Consider the following 18292-nt stretch of genomic DNA (forward strand, 5'->3'; position numbering starts at 1 on the left):
TCTCTCCCCTGCCGCAATAGCGATACCACCAAGTGCCGCCAAACATGGCACTTGGGATTGTTAAAGCGGCAGAAGAGATGACCCATCTCTTCTGCAGCAATCCACCCCTCCAATCGGGCCAGGAGAGAGCCCAAGCCCTCCTGGCCCTGCCGAGTACGATCAGGGCAAGAGGGAGCCCAAGCCCTCCTGGCCCAGCGATCTCCCCCCCCCACCACACGATCCGACCAGGAGGGAGCCCAAGCCCTCCGGGCCTGGCAATCTCCCCCCTCCCCCCACCACACGATCCGTCCAGGAGGGAACCCAAACCCTCCTGGCCCGCAACCCCCTCTAACCCCCACTAAAATACAGGCAGGAGGGATCCCAGGCCCTCATGCCCCCGACGCAACCCCCCCCAATGACCGCTCCCAAACCCCCGACTGACCCCCCCCCCGACGACCCGCGACTCCCCTGCCGACCCTCCCACCCCCCTTCCCCGTAACTCAAAAAATGTTGGCCGGATGGATGGGTGCCAAGCCCACCCATCCGGCAGGCCAGCCAGCATAGAAATAGAGCCGGATTGGCCCAGGCAGCTCAAACCCCGCCCACAGGTGGGGCCTGTGGCGCCTGGGCCAACCAGAATAGGCCCAGGTGCCTTAGGCTCCTCCTGTGGGCGGGGCCTTAAGCACATGGGCTGGGTTGGGTTTATGTGACTAAGGCCCCGACCACAGGAGGGGCCTAAGGCTCCGGTGCCAATCCGACCCCATTCTAACGCTAGCTGGCCTGCCGGATGGGCGGGCTTGGCACCGTCCAACATTTTTTGAGGTACGGGGAAGGGGGGTTGGTGGTGTGTGGGGGTCGTGGGGTCGGCGGGGGGTCGCGGGTCAGTGAGGGGGGCCGGTCGAGGGTTCGGGGGAGCAGTCGTTGGGGGGTTGCGTCGAGGGCAGGAGGGTTTGGGCTCCCTCCTGGCCGGATCGTGTTTTGGGGTGTGGGGGTGATCGCCAGGCCAGGAGGGCTTGGGCTCTCTCCTGGCCCCAACAGATTCGGCCCAGGGGGGTTGGGGATCGCGGGACAAGAGGGCTTGGGCTCCCTCTTGCCCCAATGTCGTCGGTGGAGGTTGGGGATCGCGGGGCAAGAGGACTTGGGCTCCTTCTTGCCCCGATGTAGTGGGGGGGGGGGTGGATTCTCTAACCGGTATTGTTTTTGACAGACACCGGTTACAGAACCCAGCTTTTAGGCGAAGGACTGGCTCCTCCTTCGCCTAAAAGCTTAGGCTTTTTTTAGGTTGTTTAAATGGTATAAGTTTAGACGTAGTGGTGGTCTGGGCGTTTAAACAGCTGAATGTAGAGGCAGGCCATTATCAAAAAAAACCCCTCCTTTTGGACTTTTTTTTGATAATGGACATTTTCCCTGCTTCTACTTTCAATGTTTAAGGCCTTAGGCCAAAAGGGGACTTAGACTTTTTTTTTATTATACCCCTCTATGCTTCATATCCCAAATATTAAAATAAAGAGAGTTTTTAAACAATTTTACACAGTGAATTATCCCTTGCAGATGTGCTCCTGGCAGTGTGAGACTGATTGTTCGTGTCATGCAGCTCTATTTACCTGTTTTTTTAATATTGTTTAAATATTTTTTTTAATATCATATATGGAATATATTGCTAAAACCACTGGGCAAATGATTGAGAAGAATTTGTAGGGCTGGACATACTAAGGGAGATACTTTGTCCTTTTTAAAGCACATGACTCTCTAGTATTCTAAAAATGTAAAAATTGAAAGTGCAAAAATCTGAATTTACTGCATTGCTTAGTCAAATATGTTTCTGTAATTGTCCTGCTTGTTCTCATGATTCTTTCCCATATTTTTAGAGTATTTTCATTATTTGGAGTGGGATGTTAGGATTCCCCTTTTTATAAGGTCAAATATGATGAAAGTAAGGCACAAGTAGCCACCCTATAGGCACCTAAGTTAATAGACAAACGTCATTAGAAATGGCGATAAACTCCGATGTTCAAGCGCCTATTTGTGCCTAAATAAAAGGTGCCCAAATCACATCTACGTAGGCGCTTTCTGGAGCCTAACACCAGAAATGGCGTTAGGCACCAGAAGCACCTACATAGGCGCGATTCACGGCAAAGGCAGGTGCTGGAAATGTAGTCCTGGAAAACCCTGGATGCCTCGAGCCGCAGCCACTATGTTTAGTGCGTCACGGCTCAACAAAGTTTGCGGGACACTGAGCTAGACCTTCAGGTGAGACTCATTCATAAGAACATAAGCAGTGCCTCTGCTGGGTCAGACCAGAGGCCCATCACGCCCAGCAGTCCACTCACGCGGCGGCCCATCAGGTCCAGGACCTGTATAGTAATCCTCTATCTATACCCTTCTATCCCCTTTTCCTTCAGGAAATTATCTAATACCTTCTTGAACCGCAAAACCGTATTCTGTCCTATCACACCCTCTGGAAGCACATTCCAGGTGTCCACCACCCTTTGGGTGAAGTCTTCTTCCTAGCATTGGTTCTGAATCTGTCCCCTCTTAATTTTTCCGAATGCCCTCTTGTGCTTGTAGTTTTCGAACGTTTGAAGAATCTGTCCCTCTCCACTTTCTCCATGCCCTTCATGATCTTATAAGTCTCTATCATGTCCCCTCTAAGTCTTTGCTTCTCCAGGGGAAAGAGCCCCAGTTTCTCTAATCTTTCAGCATATGAAAGGTTTTCCATACCTTTTATCAATCGTGTCACTCTTTTCTGAACCCTCTCGAGTATCGCCATATCCTTCTTAAGGTATGGTGACCAATATTGGACGCAGTACTCTAGATGCGGGTGCACCAAAGGTTTGACAGTTCCTTGAGTAGGGTTGGGCCTAAGCAATAAACTTCTGTGCCCTGCAGCACAGATGGACACGGCATAACTTGGTGTCAGCATTTCTGATGATGCCACTGCGATTTTGGAGAAATTGTCTCAGAGTTCACTACTGGGAAAACACACTATTAAGTCTCTTTTACTACCACTACTACTACTACTATTAATTATTTCTATAGTGCTACCAGACGCACGCAGTGCTGTACAGAGTCATAAAGAGTAAGAAAACTGTCCCTGTTTGAAAGAGCTTACAATATAAACAGGCAAGACAGACAAACAAGATGTCATGGATACAGTTAATCAGCTGGCTGTGATGGAAGGCAGAGGAGTAGGGTTAAGGATTGAAAGCTATATCAAAAAGGTGGGTTTTCAGTCTGCTTTTAAACAAGAGAAGGGGCTTGACCGGCAAACTCGGATAATTTATTCCAGGCATAGAGGGCAGCTAGATGAAAGGAATGAAGTCTGGAATTGGCAGTGGTGGAGAAGGGTAATGTTAAGAGTGACTTATCTGAGGAACAGAGTTCTCTGGGAGGTGTATAAGGAGATACTTTTACAGACTAACCCCACCGTGATTACTTTAGAAGCAAATGGTAGGGTTAAATGGCCATTTTTCTCAATGGAGGAGGGTAAATAGTGGTGTGCATTGAGACCGATGCTATTTAACTTATTTATAAATGATCTAGACATTGGGACTACAAGTGAGGTGATTAAATTTGCAGATGACACAAAACTGTTCAAAGTTGTTAAACCGCATGCGGACTGTGAAAAACTGCAGGAAGACCTTAGAAAACTGGAAGATTGGGTGTCCAAATGGCAGATGAAATTTAATGTGGACAAATGCAAAATGATGCACATTGGGAATGCATTTGCTGTTGAAGGAAGGAGGATTGTGGTTTGAGAAGGAAGGAGGATCGTGGTTTGGATAAAAGACGCTGCAGAACGGGACCGTTGAATGACCGACGGAGAATGGCTGATGAATACAGCAAGCTAAGTGAATTTTGATTTTTTTTTTTTTTTTTGCTGTTACCTGATGTTGAGCTGATAACCTGTATAGTGCTATTTTGCATTATATGAATGTTGAAATTGTTAGATTCAACACCGGGCTTTTGTGATAATGTGGAAATAGAATTTATGAAAGAGCTGTTTGGGAGGGGTTTTTTGGCCCATGAAGCTGATCTGAGGCCTTTTTTTCTCCCAAATTTTTGTTTTTTTGTTTCTGTTTCTGTTGGATCACAAGATAAAGGCCTGGGACAGGATAATTATAGGCATAATAGTTTTACTGTGCTAGGAGGTTGGCTCCAGAGGTTTTATTGTGTTTTTTTCTTGTATCTACAGGCTGCTGAGAAGATGACAGGGATAACTGCTTATTTTTCAAAAACAATTGAAAGCCCATTTGTTTCATCAGGCTTATTTATGATGTTATCACACAATTGATCAGTTTTATTCAGTTTTGTTATGTTCAATAACTGATGGCCCCCTTTTGCAAATCCAACATAGACAGAATTAACTTGTATAATCGAACATAAGTCAGCATTAAGTTAATCTGATCCACAATGAGTTTCAAGTTTTATTAAAATTTGATTGAACGCTTATCAGTAATTCTAAGCGATTTACAAGTAAAATAGGTGATCCAATATCATGAATAAAATCACTAACCAAAAACAAAAGAAGAGAGGGAGGAACTACAATTCATAATAGGATAGAAGGCATGTAAGGGAATAACATAAGGGCGGGGGATAAAAAAAGAAAAATGAGGGTTAAGTTTAAAACCCAATCAACGATTGCTGATCGACTGACATCTCCAAAAGTAACTCTGAAGAGAAAACTCTTCAGGGAACTTTTAAATTTTCAAGTGAGGATTCCTCTCGTAAGTAGATAGGTAGTAAGTTCCAGATTTGAGGGGCTTTAATCGAAAAAATGTCAGTGCGTCGTGTGTTAATAATCTTCAAAGAGGGGATGGACAATAGGCGTTGTTTATTTGATCTCAGAGATTTTAGTGAACTGTAAGGAATTAATAACTTATCTAGAAAGGCTGGCATATTTGAAGCTCTGACTTTGAAGGTTGTTAGTGCTATTTTATACGTTATTCTAGGTGTGATCGGGAGCCAATGTGCATTTTTCAAGAGAGGCGTAACATGATCAAATTTTTTCAAATTTGTAATGATTTTTATTGCTGTGTTCTAGATGATCTGTAACTGTCTCAATTCTTTCTGTGAGATATATTTTAGTAAAAAGCAGTAGGTTAATTTGGAAATTATGAGAGAATGAATTAGGATATTTATTACTGCTGATTCAAGTGTCTTTGCCAGGGATCTTATGTGTAATTTATAGAAACAATGCTTGACGACTGAGCCAATGTGGTCGTGATATGATAACTTTTGATCCAGTGTTACACATAGAATTTTGCAAAAGGTACCTTGGAGTATTACCTATGCTTATTCAGCATTTCCAATAAGGTTTTTGTTGACTCTTGAGGTAGGCTATGTTGCTGAAACACAGCCATGACGAGTCCTCCTCTAATCAGTTCTCCATGTGAATAAAGACTGATTTTATAGCCATCATTTTATCACTGTCCGGAGGTCTATGGAATTGTTCCACTTCACTTTTTGGGTTTTTTTTGTATAAAACGCTGTGAGGCCTCTTCTTCTACCTTTACATGGAAGCCGTGCAACTCAAAACTGGTTCTATGTCTCAATTCATAATACTATGTACTGCAGAACCAGGGATCCAGGCTGAGATTACCTTCTGGCTGCTATTGCACTGATGGCCCCCTAACAGTCAAAAAGTAGCACTGTGGGTACACCTTAGAGGAGATATCTCTCCACTATTGAGGCTGATAGAGTTACCAGAGAAAGCAGCAACAAAGGCCGTTGATGATATTAAAAATTAATTTTAAAATCACATTTGGTAACTGTAGGAACACCTTCCACATGGCCAAGTAGGCCAGCACCTCAGGGTTGGCGGAGCGTTTATGATAGCAAAGGTCAAAACGTGCCAACTCGATCATCTGATTAATCCAATAATCCAAGGAGATAGACCCTTCCTGAGTCCAAAATTGTAAGATTGTTCTTTTAACCGTCAGCAAAGTCAGGTGTTGATGGATGTTATGCTTCTTTTCATTGTTGCCTTTGTTTGCCTATTTTATCCTTGTACCATCCTTGTTTCCCCTGTTGACTCCTTAATAAAAATGATATTTAAAAAAAAAAAAAAAAAAAAATCACATTTGGTACATATTTATCCAGAAATGAGTTCTCTCACAAGAATCTGCTATTTGTTGCACATTGTTCTCTTATATGATCCCTATTATAGGGCACAATAGGCTTAATAGAGAAAGGAAAACCCCCCCACACACACACACGCTACTGCTCTAAAACCAACTAATTTAATTCAAAACATGCTTATTACTCAAGATAAAATCAATTAAAATACTAATTCATCCACAATACTTTAATAATATAATTGATGTTGACTCAATTTAATTATCTGTACTCCGATCCTCTTCTCTTCACATTGCTGGGAAAGATGAACATTAAGCCACTCCGGAAAGTTGAAAGCTTTCATGGGGATTACAAAGAGGAACAAAAGTTGCTAAGAGACTGCAAATCAGTGCCATCACCACAGCATGAATGACAGTTCCTGGATACAGCAGCCGTTTCTGGAAGGCAAACTTCCAACTTACTCTCTCAAATAAAGTCTAAATTATAGCTTATATAAATTAAACAGAGCATTCATGAGTTGGAGGATGGGTTACATGGAAATCAAGAGATTTGAATGTAGGCTGAATGAAATATGAATCATGCTTATGTATCAGTATGATAGTTGAGGCAGGACAAGAGGCACAGGGAAAAGAGAGAGACTCCCATCACTATGCTTCTTGTTCAAACCTCGCTTAAGGCTTACATAAGAACAAAAGAATTGCCATACTGGGACAGACCAAAGGTCCATCAAGCCCAGTATGCTGTTTCCAACAGTGGCCAAACTCAGGTGACCAAGTAATTTTCACATATGTTTTTGAGTCTGTGAGGTAAGCATCTCATGTGTCAATATCTTATTAACACTAACGGGGAATCTGAGGCTTTCTCCTTCTGATTTTTTTTTTTTTTAATATTTGTGCTATGCATGTTTCTGTTTGTAATGGAGTTTTGCACAGTTTTTGTTTCTGGAATAAACATATATGAAAGGAGGCACAGGATCTAATTCTATGTATGGTGCCAGAAAAGTCTGCACTGAAAAAAGTTCACACTTAGCACTATTCTGTAAACTGTATCTTGTGTTAGGTGCGGTTAATAGAATACAGCCATTTACAACTAAAACCTGGGGTAAATGCTTGTACCTAACTTAGGGACGGACAGGGCATATTCTATAACAGTGTGCATAACTTAGAGCAGTGGTTCCCAAACCTGTCCTGGGGGACCCCCAGCCAGTCAGGTTTTCAAGATATCCTAATGAATATGCATGAGAGAGATTTGCATATAATGGAAGTGACAGGTATGCAAATCTTTCTCATGTATATTCATTAGGGATATCTTGAAAACCTGACTGGCTGGGGGTCCCCCAGGACAGGTTTGGGAACCACTGACTTAGAGGAATTCCCACATCACTCTCCTGGCCATGTCCCCTTTTGAGACCCATGCAATAGAATTTAAGTGTACAATTTTATAGAATATGCTTAGCTCCCCCGGTCATTCGCGGTCGATGATTCGCGGTCCCAGTCATTTGCAGTGTTTTCTGACCGCAAATGACTGGGCAGGAGAGGGCAGCCGGAGAGGCAGGAGAGAGCAGCAGGAGCGCCGGCGAGTGAAGGAAATCATTCACAGTATGTTCCGACCACCTCTTCCTGCAGTAAAGTCGGGCCTCGCCAATCAGGAGCTGCGTGCCAAAGACAGAAAACAGAGGGTAGGGTTAAATGGTCATTTTTCTCAATGAAAGAGAGTAAATAGTGGAGTGCAAGAGGGGTTTGTACAATTTAACTTATTTATAAATGATCTGGAAATTGGAATGACAAGTGAAGTGATTAAATTTGCAGATGACATAAAACTGTTCAAAGCTGTTACAATGCATGTGGATTGTGGAAAATTGCAGGCGGACCTTAGGAAATTGGAAGGCTGGGCATCCAAATGGCAAATTAAATTTAATGTGGACAAATGCAAAGCGATGCACATTGGGAAGAATAACCTGAATCACAGTTACTGGATGCACATTGGGAAGAATAACCTGAATCACAGTTACTGGATGCTAGGGTCTACCTTGGGGATTAATACCCAAGAAAAGGATCTGGGTAGACAATACGATGAAACCTTCCGCCCAATGTGTGACGGCGGCCAAAAAAGCAACAGGATGCTAGGAATTCTTTAAAAAGAGATAGTTAACAAGATTAAGAATGTTTTAATGCCCCTGTATCGCTCCATGGTGTGACCTCATCTGGAGTATTGCGTTCAATTCTTGTCTCCTTATCTCAAGAAAGATATAGTGGTGCTAGAAAAAGTTCAAAGAAGAGCAACCAAGGGATGGAACTCCTCTCGTATGAAGAAAGGCAAACAGTTAGGGCTCTTCAGCTTGGAAAAGAGTCAGTTGAGGGAAGATATGATTGAAGACTACAGAATCCTGAGGGAATAACGGGTTCAAGTGGATCGATTTTTCACTCCATCAAAATTTACAAAAACTAGAAGACACTCGAAGTTACATGGAAATACTTTTAAAACCAATAGGAGGAAATTTTTTTCCACTCAGAGAATAGTTAAGCTCTGGAACGCATTTCCAGAGTTTATGGTAAGAGAAGATAGCATAGCTGGTTTTAAGAAAGGTTTGGACAAGTTCCTGGAGGAAAAGTCCATAGTCTGTTATTGAAAAAGACATGGGGGAAGTCACTGCTTGCCTTGGATCGGTAGCATGGAATATTGCTACTCCTTAGGTTTTGGCCAGGTACTAGTGGCCTGGATTGGCCACTGTGAGAACAGGCTACTGGGCTTGATGGACCATTGGCCTGACCCAGTAAGACTATTCCTATGTTCTTATGTTCTTATTATTGCTGCTAGGGAAAATTATTAATGAAATAAAATTGACAATAAATCATGTGATCAAAACTAACCAAAAGAACATTGCTGGAGTATGCAATTTATCACTGGATCTTAATGAAGCAATTGTGATTCAATTGGAAGATGTACTAACTATGTATGTTTACTAATGAATTAAGTAATGTCATAAAATGGCCAGTCACTTGTAATTCAGGGTGATTCTACCAGTTAATAGGATGCCAAGAACTCCCAAGGCCTTGAATGTTTAAACTACAAATTGTATCTGGTAATCTTTTCCTTGGCCTCCTCCAGAGATGAAAGAAAGAGCTGAAGAGTATGAAACTTGTTCATGTAGTTATTCAGAACAAACAGTACGTGTCAACACAATCTCTGTTTATATGTATTAAGCAGTGTTTTTTAAACAACAGGTGCTGCTGAACATATGAACATAGGGGGCAATTCTATAACAGGGCACCTAAAATTTGGCATCCAGAAAGCATTCATTAGGAACATATTCCATAATGGAAAGTAGGCAATTTCTTTACTTTATAAGAACAGCAAACCGGATATATACTGTATATGCTTACAGATTATTTAAAATTTGATAAACCATTACTGCCAAACAGGATAAAAATGGTTTACAATATATTAAAAATTCATAGTAAAATCAAAATAGAATGCCATATAATGATAGGAAAGAACATAAAGAAAAATCAAACACAGTCATTCCATACGAGTGTTCCCTAGTTCACAAGTAGATTCTCCGTCCCTCACTGCACTTTGCTTTAAATGCAGATTCAACATAATAAGTCTTTAACAATTGTTTTAAAAATTTTTTTAATAGGTACCGCTCATATGCTGCCAGGCAAAGTTGGAACTATCCAAACAAAAGCAGCAGTACAAGTAGCAGCATACTGAGAAGACACTAGACAGAATTACCAGTCGACAATCAGACATTGACACATAAGGGGTTATTAACCTACTATGATAGCTTGGAGTTTTTCTCATATAACATCTTATGCCCTGAAGTCAAGATCTTAAATCTAAATATTTTCATAATCTAACTGAGAAATAATCAAACAATGCACTAGTAAATGCAGCACAGAATTATCGCTCAGATATTTAATAGAGCGCAATTGTCTTAAAACCCCCAAACCTTTCTGAGTAACAACTGAAATATGTTCCAAGAATGCCAATTTATGACCAAGGATGATTCCTAAATAAATTCTTTTGGAATAGAGTCTGGATATATTCAGATGATTTGAACTCTTTATAATGGTAACTATTAACAACTGGAAGAGGCTTCCCACTAAATGAAGGCACAAAGGTTGGCTGATTTCTCCGCCCTGTGATCCAAAATGCTTTAGCTTTTTTCAAAATTTATAACCAGTCTATGACTATCTAACCAACTAGAGATATCAAGCAAAGTTGATTGCAATAAAGGGAAATCTGGCAAAGTAGGTGAAACTTCAAAAAGTATCAAAACATAACATTTAGGTACGAGCACTTAACACCTTAGTGCTATTCTATAAACCATAACTGGAGCTGGGTGCAGTTTATAGAATAGCACCCATCCACATGACTAAAATGTAGGTGCGGCCATTTATGCCCATGACCAACCCAAGCTCCACCCCTGGTCACGCCCACTTTTTGAAATTCTCACAGTAGACTTTACATGCAAAGCTTTATAGAATAGGACTAGAAAGTTGTGTGCATAAATTCTAATTATTGCCAATAATTGCTTGTTAAATGGCAATTATTGGCACAGATCGGCTTGTTAACCAATTAAGTTGCATGCACTAATCGGCAATGCACACAGATTTTCACGTGCAACTTTAGTCATGGTAAACAGTATCTGTGGGATAATGCACATGTGCATTTTAGCACCTAATTCATAGTACTGTTCTCCAATGTGCTGCCTTGGGTATTTTACATCTGCTTTCATTAAACAGCATCCAATACATAACTGGTTTATTTCAGCACAAGGATATTACGTTAAAACATTAGCAAGAAATGAGTAGTTACCACAGTTTCAAGTTTATTTTTATAGAAAAGATTGTTATTTATGAAAAATAGCAGACAAGTATTATGCCTATGCCTTTCAAATCAATGTCTGTTGAGTGAAAACGCTATTACCTTTCATCACTGTGACACCTCAGAACCATGTTTAGGCAGCAGTTAATCCTGCAAACAATTATCTGAACATGTTTCTCACTGAAGCTATCAGTGCTCTCTGATTTTACAGCAAAGCAAGATGCATAGATCTAGTGAAAATGGTTTCCTGGGTAAAGAGCAAGGCATATTTTTTACTACATGAACTCATGGTTTCAAGTGTTCCAAACCTCTGATTTGATTGTTGAAATGTAGGTTACATATCTCCATTCCATTATAAAAATGTAAATAAGCTTTTACCAACATTTAAAATGTAAAAAATGTAACATGCCCTCCCACCTTAGAACTGTCACAAAACATCACTGTAAACCAAGGGTGTCAAACTCAGGCCCCAGTGTAATTAGAGTTGGCCCACGAGAAATACCCTTTCTGTTCCTTTATGGTCCACCATCTCTCTCCCGGCTTCCCAGTCTCACCTTCAAAGCAGCCTGCAGAGGATCGCCAGTTGGCTGTAGCGATTCTAGCAAGCTACCATCGGCCTCCGCAGCATGTTCCCTCTGCCTCAGTCCCGTATGTCAGAGGAGGAGCAGAGGGAACGTGCTGTGGAGGCCGACAGCAGCCTCCCAGGATTGCTACAGCTAACCAGCGATCCTCTGCAGGCTGCTTTGAAGGTGAAACCGGGAAGCCGAAGGACACCAGAAAGTAATGGGAAAAAAAAATGCAGTCTGGGTGGGGGTACCCTAGTACCCAAGGAGGAAGGGAATGAGGGAGGGAAGAGGGGGTCCAAAGAGATGTGCATATGCCGGACTGAGGGTAGGGAGAGTAGAAGAAATAAAGGGTCTAAAAACAGAGGAAAGGGAGAGAGATGGTGGACAATGGGATGGAGGGAGGGAAGGAACAGAAAGGGAGAGAAACTGGACACAAGGGATGGTGTGGATGGGGGGGGAATAGAGATACTGGATAGGAGGGTAGTTGGGAAGAGAAAGGGAGAGATGGTGGACCCTGGGGTGGTGGGGAAGGAGGAAGAGATGCTGGATGAAAGGGTAACATAGAAACATAGAAATATAGAAGATGACGGCAGAAAAGGGCTACAGCCCATCAAGTCTGCCCACTCTGCTTACCCACCCCAATTTCCTTATCTTGACCCTCGTCGGGATCCCACATAGGTATCCCATTTATTCTTAAAGTCTGGCACGCTGTCTTCCTCGATCACCTGCACTGGAAGCTTGTTCCAATGATCAACCACTCTCTCTGTGAAGAAATACTTTCTGGTGTCGCCAGTAGTTGATAAAAGGAGAGATGGTGGATCTGGGGATGATGGGGTCCATCACTGCAGCTGCGGGGATGGAGACAAAATAAAGGAAAGATGCCAGACCTCCGGGGGAGTGAAAGGAAATGGAAGGGGAGGACAGAGATGGAAGATGGATGGTTAACATCAAGAAAGAAGAAAACGACAAATGAGCAGAAGACAAACAGAAAACAGAACCTGGGACCAACATGATTTGAATAATGACCAGACAACAAAAGGTAGAAAAAATAATTTTATTTTCTATTTTGTGATTACAATATGTCAGATTCCAGAAGCATGCTCGTAAACCAAATTGCTCGTATATCAAAGCGAGTTTCCCCATAGGAAGTAAGGGAAACTCGCTTTGATTCGTTACACCTCCTTCTCCCCCCTCCCCCCGAGGCTACCGGCGCTGCTCCATCACCACCACCCCCCCTGCTCAAACCGGCATCACACACCCCACCTGTGAATGCTTCCCCCCCCCCCGAGAACCACAACGCATCCCCGTGCTGGAAGCGGCATCTGCTCGCCCACCCAAACAAGCTCCTTACCCCATCTGCTGTATGCCGGTGCCAGTTAAGGAAAGATCCCGCATCTTGCCTGACCTGGGCCTTGTGCATACTAGTGTTTAAGCCCGTTACATTAACGGGTGCTAGAATATATGTCTGTCTTTCTTTCTTTCTGTGTCTCTCCCTGCCTCTGTCTCTTTCTTCCTTTCTTTCTTTCTTTCTGTGTCTCTCCCTGCCGCTGTCTGTCTTTCGTTCTGTCTGTCTGTCTCTCTCCCTGGCCCCCTTTGTCAGTCTGTCTTTCTTTCTTTCTTTCTTTCTTTCTGTCTCTCTCCCTGCCCACTGTCTTTCTGTGTGTCTGTCTTTCGTTCTCATGCACTGCCTGCCTGTCTTTTTGTCTCTCTCCATAGCCTCCTTCTGTCTCCCCCCAAAGCAAACCAAGATTGCTCCCTGGCCCCCTTTCCCTCTCCACCCCCCCCCACTTCCCTGTGCAGCAGCAGCAGCATTCCCCCCTTCCCTGTGCAGTAGCAGCACTGGCCCCCCTTCCCTAACGAATGACAGGCTACATATGTTTAAACAAGACAGGACCTGTCTTGTACATATGTGGGCTATCATTCGTTAATATATATATAATCTATTAAAACCTTTACCCGCGCATGCATAGTTGAAACGGCGTGATCTCTGCCACTGTGATTTCTGCTTCCGTGGCTGTGTTCTATGTGCAGCACATGCGGCGCAGAAATGGAGTCTGTGGCAGTTTGATTTGCGGCGCCTAAGAGGAGCCTACAGCGCCGATTTTACCCATTGCCAACATTGCTTCCTGCCAACGGCTGTGTGAGACCCGGGAGGAGGGGGGAGGATGAGAAACGCTACTGATGGCTGGCCTACTCCAGGACAGGGGGAGCAGGGAAGGAGTGCTGCTGGATGGGGGGAGGTAAAAGGAAGGGAAAAGGGTACTGCAGGACAGGGAGAATGGAATGGGTGCTGCTGGACAGGAGGAAGGTAAAAGGAAGGGAGAAGGGCTACTGCAGGACAGGGGGAGCAGGCAAGGGGTGGGTGCACAGGGAAGGGGGGAATGCTGCTGTTGCACAGGGAAGGGGGGAATGCTGCTGCTGCACAGGGAAGGAGGAATGCTGCTGCTGCACAGGGAAAGGGAGCAATGCTGCTGCTGCATAGGGAAGGGGGAAATGCTGCTGCTGTACAGGGAAGGGGGGAATACTGCTGCATAGGGAAGGGGGAATGCTGCTGCTGCATACGGAAGGGGGGCAATACTGCTGCTGCTGCACAGGGAAGGGGGAGAAATGCTGCTGCTGCACAGGGAATTGGGGGTATGTGGAAAGGGAAAGGGGGCCAGGGAGCAATCTTGGTTTGCTTGGGGGGGGGGGAGACAGAAGGGGGCCATGGAGAGAGACAGAAAGATAGGCAGGCAGCGCACGAGAACGAAAGACAGACACACAGAAAGACAGCGGGCAGGGAGAGAGACAGAAAGAAAGACAGACAGACAGGGGGCGAGACAGACAGACAGAAATAAAGACAGACAGACAAAGGGGGCCAGGGAGAGAGACAGATAGAAAGAAAGATAGACAGCGGCAGGGAGAGACACAGAAAGAAAGGAAGAAAGAAACAGGAGCAGGGAGAGACACAGAAAGAAAGGAAGAAAGAGACAGGGGCAGGGAGAGACATAGAAAGAAAGGAAGAAAGAAAGACAGGCATATATTCTAGCATCCATTAGTGTAATGGGCACCCATTAATGTAATGGGCTTAAACACTAGTATATATATATATATATTTTTTTTTTTTTATTGTGGAAATCAACCAACAAATCATCACTCAGAACATCTCCCTCCACAGTCTCCTTTTATCTCAGTAAGACCAACAAACTGCAAAATACTAAGCACAAACTGTGTGCTGGGAGTTGCAAGTGCTGGATCTGCAGACAGCTTAAAGGGAGAACCTCTGCCTCAACAAGACTGGAATCCGGATTACTTGTCTCTTCAAACTACTTCTTGGGCCCAGCAAACCAGCCAGAGACCTCAACCCCCACCACACCATGCATACACCAATGGGGACAGGAAAGCAGTCAGCCCTGATTCTGGAAGAACCGCCATGGAGCCATTCAGCCTGTACTCAAGCCCACTGCTGATGAACCTGGGGGGAGCCTTCCACCCAAGGAATCAGTCCCTGAGCCACCGAACTTATACTGCAGGCTGACCCCTTGGAAGCAGACCCTTGACCTAAGAGTCTGTGCTCTCCCACAGCCAGAGATTACCCAAGATTGGGATCCTCTGCAGCCCCAAAAAGCCTCGCAAATGGCATGCAAAAAAAAAAAAAAAATGTAATTGAAGAATAAACAAGCAGAAAAGAAGGGCTCCTACCATCTCGCTTGTAGAGAGACAACTGAGGAATTGAAGGACAGCCCAGAGGGATAGGAGGTGGAGCAAAAGAGTGGTAATGAGGCTCTCTACAAGAATTCTCACGAGAATGGGTTGACTACCCACAGGTTCAGAAATAAAGTGTCTGTCGCACTAGACATGGCCATTACCACTCTATGTGCTATCAAATAAATATGTTTTTTTCCTGCACATTCAATGAGACAACTTGTAGATGATATCATTTCATTGTACTAACAATATATTTATGACCAGTTTTAAGAGTTATGTCAATAGGTATATGTGTGAGTTAGTGATTCAGGTATTTGGGAAGTCTAGAGTAGAGAATGACACGGGGACAAATTTTTCCCCGTCTCCGTGGGAACTCATTTTCCCATCTCAACGAGTTCTTTTCCTGTCCCTGGCCCATTCCTGCAAGCTCTGTCCTCATCTGCACAAGCTTCAAACACTTTAAAATCATAAGGGTTCAAGGCTTGTGCAATTAAGGCAGAGCTTACAGGAATAGGACAGGATCAGGAAAAGCAATGAAACTCGAGTGGACGGGATGGGAAAATTGAGTTCCTGCAGGTATGGGGAAAAATTTGTCCCCGCGTCGTTCTCTAGTCTAGAGTAGGCTAGGACAGGAAGCTATGGGGCATGGCACAGCAAGTTAAAATCATGAGGGTGGAGGTGGAGTGACACCTATGTCAGCAGTGAAGGGATGTGAGGGCACTTTTGAACACAGCAGAAAAAGACCCATTTCACTGAGGTATTTTTGTACAGCAGTACCAGCTTCATCCCTCCTCCCCTTCTCCCCACCCCCTCCTCCTGGTACTTCAGTTACAAATGGTAATATGCATATTGAATACACTTCAGGGAATTATACTCCCAAAAAATCAATATAGATCATCAAAAAATAAATCATATTAAACAGAATAATATTTGCAGTATTCTGGAAATATATACAGGCATTTTAACACAGCTCCCAGTGTAGCATCTTCCTGTCGCTCATGTGAATAGTGGGTATGCAGCAGTATGGCTACAGAAATCCTGTTCCTGATGACTAAAAAATGATTTACCTATTCATTGTTGTCATAATTTTCCAAATGGAAACTAGACTTAAGATCTTCTGGCCTTTAGTTTATAGCTAAGTTATCAAAACATGTTTGGAATATTGTTATATATGGGTGAATTTTTTCAAAAAGGCAGTAAATAAATCCTAATAAATAAATGATCTGTGTTAACTGTTCTTAATATTTAAAGCAGTGGGGAAGCAAGGGTTAAAATAACACTTCTATTGCTTGACCTCTTGGACAAGCCAGTGTGGCGCAGTGGTTAAAGCTACAGCCTCAGCACCCTGAGGTTGTGGGTTCAAATCCACGCAGCTCCTTGTGACCCTGCGCAAGTCACTTAATCTCTCTATTGCCCCCAGGTACATTAGATAGATTGTGAGCCCATCAGGACAGACAGGGAAAATGCTTGAGTACCTGAATAAATTCATGTAAACCGTTCTGAGCTCCCTTGGGAGAAAATTGAATAAATAAATAAATAGTCTCAGGTACAAAGAGATTGTAAGCCCTCCACTGACAGGAAAGTACCTAATGTACCTTAATGTAACTCACATTCAGTTACAAATGAAAAAGTGTAAACTAAAACTAAATCCATAATCTAGTACCACACATATGGTGAAACCCTACAAAAGACACTCATATTCAGAACCGAGCAAGCAATTCTACCATACCAAAAGAGCACTAACTTCCAGAGACCAGCCAAGGATCTAACTAAGGCCCCGATGCACAACACTCCAACGCCACAGTAAAAAAATACCGTGGTGGGAGCAATTTTTCTTTACTGGGTGATGCTGAGGACAATAGCATGCAAATTACATGCACACTATTAGTGTAGAGCAGCCCCAGTAAAAAGGGGGAGGAACTGTGCCTGGCACTTGCTCAGAAGAGCAATTGCTAGGCATAGCTCCTCCTCCTACCTGCAGCCGCCTATCTCTTTCCCTCTGCCCAGCTGATGGTAGCTCCAGAGCTGCGATCAGCGAGCTGACAGAGTGGCGGCTGCTGGCTCAGCTGATTCGCAGCTTCCCCTGGCAGTTCCAGAGCCATGATCAGTTGTTTTTGGGGGGAGTTTGGGGGGGGGGTTAAAGAAGAGTGCAGCTGTTGTGTTTGTGTGTTATGAGCACACAACAGCTGCGCCCATTAAAAAAAAAAAAAAGCCAGACACAGCTGAGCCAGCAGCCTCTGCTCTCCTAGCCAGCCCCAACAATTTTTTTTTAAAGGGACACTGCTGTTGTACATGTATTGTGTGCCTCACACAACAAACATAGGACACCTACTGGCAGGTCTAGACCTGCCAGAAAATTTTTCCCCTTTTGTGCATCGCAAGGAGAGCTCATTTAAACACTAATGAGTTCCTGGTGATGCATTTGCTATGGGTTCTCAGTGGCTGCTACGAGGATTGATAGCAGCCACAGAGAACCCCTTTTGTGCATCAGAAGGAGAGCTTTCCGCAGAAGTAAGACTACTTTAACGAGTCTTAGTACCAAGGAAAACCTTTGTGCATCAGGACGTTAAGAAAAGGCAGCACTATAAACACTGCAGTGAGTAGTAGAAAGTGAATACCTGTATACCTATTGGAAAAAAAAAAAAGCTATAAAGTCAAATGAGCACAGATCAATCATATATAGACATTCAAAGCCATCATAATACCTGGCCTTTTCACACAAGAACACAGATAGATCCTCACCAAGCATAAATAACCCACAAATGAAAAACAGAAATATGTAGAGAAAAATTAAGCTGAAATCTCATGAGGCCAGACCCTTCATAGCAACACCAGAGAAATTAAAACGTTGATGTATGTTTCCCTGCACTGTGTAAAATATAGAGTTGGCAGAAGTAAATGTCAAAGCTTCCATACTATACTCTCTAAATTAAAAACTAATAAAATAAAACAAAAATGGAAAATAAAGGATGCCTCTTTATTGAACTAATTTAATACATTTCTTGACCAGCTTTCAGAGGCCAAAACCTTCCTCAAGTCAGGAAGTTACATCAGATGGGGCAGAACTGGTAGAGCTAGCAAAAGTGCACACAGGTCATGTGTTTCTTTTCTATTGTTTTTTCCCCCAACATTACTGACCTTGGGAAAAACAG

General features: G+C 43.4%; 1 protein-coding gene across 3 annotated transcripts in view; it reads right to left on the reverse strand.

The window, feature by feature from the left end:
• Nucleotides 1-18292, reverse strand: part of EPB41L4A (erythrocyte membrane protein band 4.1 like 4A) — a 536698-nt gene that overhangs the window by 145485 nt on the left and 372921 nt on the right. The gene's annotated exons all lie outside the window — the stretch shown is intronic.

Source organism: Geotrypetes seraphini, chromosome 1, assembly GCF_902459505.1.
Source record: "Geotrypetes seraphini chromosome 1, aGeoSer1.1, whole genome shotgun sequence".
Taxonomy (NCBI): domain Eukaryota; kingdom Metazoa; phylum Chordata; class Amphibia; order Gymnophiona; family Dermophiidae; genus Geotrypetes; species Geotrypetes seraphini.